The 2,162-nt window shown below is 35.5% G+C and overlaps 1 pseudogene; it reads right to left on the reverse strand.

Annotated features, from left to right (window-relative positions):
- Window positions 1–226: 226 nt before the first annotated feature.
- On the reverse strand, window positions 227–702 carry LOC101566479 (annotated as a pseudogene).
- Window positions 703–2,162: the final 1,460 nt, after the last annotated feature.

The raw sequence follows: 2,162 nt of genomic DNA on the forward strand, positions 1-2,162 counted from the left end.
AGATTTGTAGCATAATTTCAAGTCAGGGATTGTGATGCCTCCTGCTTTTCCTTTGTTGCCCAGGATTGCTTGTATTATTTTAGGTCTCTTCTGGTTCCAGATGAATTTTATGATTTTTTTTTCTCTAGATCTGTGAGTTAAATTCATGGTATTTTATTTTATTTTTTTAATTTTTTCATCAAGAGTCAAAATAACTTTATTCCTTTTGGAGGGTGGCCAGGCAAAGTTAGAACTTTTGGAACAGCTACTTGGTGCTGGCGGCCTTGGGGACCTTAAGCACACTGAAGCACACTGTCTTCCTCAGGGGCCTGCCCTCACCCACTGTGACGATGTTGCCAATCTGGACATACCTGAAGCAGGGGGACAGGTGCACCGACATGTTCTTGTGATGTTTCTCAAAGTGATTGTATATGCAGATGTAGTGGAGATAGTCTCGGCGGATGACAGTGTTCCTCTGCATCTTCAACTTGGTCACTACACAGACAGGATCCACCCCCAGATGGAGACCTTACTGATAAAGGAGCATTTCTTATCAATATAGGTGCCCTCGGTGGTCTCTTTGGGGGTCTTGAAGCCCAGATTGATGTTCTTGTAGTACCGAGGGAGCTTCTCCTTGCCAATTTCTCCCAGGAGGATGCTCTTCTTGTTTTGGAAGATGGTCAGCTGCTTCTGGTAGGAGCTCTGTGTCTGAATATCCACCATCATCTTTACTAATGGTATTTTAATTGGGATTGCTTTGAATCTGTGTAACAGTTTTGGGAATATGGCCGTTTTCACAGTGTTAGTTCTTCCTATCCAGGAGTAAGTAATTTATTTCTATTTTCTGAAATCTTCAACCTCTTTTATTCAGAGTACTATAATTTTCACTGTATAAATCTTCTACTTCTTTTGTGAGCTTGATTTCTAAGTTTTTTCCTTTAATATTATTGTGAAAGGCATGGATTCCCTAATTTCTCTCTTACTAAGTTTGTTGTTTGTGTACAGAAATGCTATTGATTTTTTACTATTGACTTTGTATCCTACTGAATTTCGTTTTTAAATCTAGAAGTCTCTTGGTGGATTTTTTGGGTTCTTCTATGTAGAATATCATGTAATCTGTGAACAATTATAATTTCATTTCTTCCTTTCCAGTCACTATTCCTTTTACTTATCTCTTTTTGTCTACCTCCTCTAGCTAATGTTTCTAGAACTATATTGAGTAAGGATGGTGACAGTGGACATCCTTGTCTTGTTCCTGACTAAAGTGAAGACTTCCAGTCTTTCAGTGAAGACTGAAAGTTTTCACTTTACTATGATATTGGCTGTTGGTTTCTCAAAGATGGCTTTCATTGGATTGAGGTAAACACCACATATTTTGATTTTCTGTAAGACTTTTGTCATGAATGAATGAGTGATGAACTTTGTCAAAAGCTTTTTCTATATCTATTGAGATGATCATGTGATTTTTGTATTTGAGTCTGTTGATGTGGTACATTACATGTGTTTATTTGCATATATTGAGGCATTCCTGCACTCCTGGTATGAATCCCACTTAATCATTTTATATATGTAATATATATAATATATAAAATATATAAATATATATTTTTTCTTGATGATTTACTGTATGTTATTTGGTAGTATTTTGTTGAGTATTTTTGTATCTATGTTCATTAGGGTGACTGGCCTTTAGTCCCCTTTTTCTTGGGTCTTTCTCGGATTTTGGTATCAGAGTAATACTTGCTTCCATGAATGAGTTTGGGAGAATTGCTTCCCTTTCAATTTAATTAAAGTCTCCTGTTGCAATTGTGTTACTGCTCATGATTTTTCATGCCTGTTAAAATTTGCCTTATATGGTTGGAAAGAGTTGACATTAAATGTTCTCTAATTTTCTTATAGAATTTAACTGTGAATCCATCAGGACATGGCCTTTTGTTTGGTGCTTTTTTTAATTATATTTTCACTTTTACTGACTGATACTGGGTTATTCAGAGCTTTTGTATCTTCTTGATTCAGCTTTGGTAATTCATATTTATCTATGAATCTGTCCATTTCTTGTGTTTTGTAGCCTATGTGAATAAAGATTTTTGAAGCAGATATTGATGATCTTCTGAATTTCTATAGCATCTATAGAGGTTTCACCATTTTCATTCCTCAGTGCATGAATCTGATTTTTTTTTTTT

This window comes from Octodon degus, unplaced genomic scaffold (assembly GCF_000260255.1).
Source record: "Octodon degus isolate 3935 unplaced genomic scaffold, OctDeg1.0 scaffold00124, whole genome shotgun sequence".
Classification (NCBI taxonomy): Eukaryota; Metazoa; Chordata; class Mammalia; order Rodentia; family Octodontidae; genus Octodon; species Octodon degus.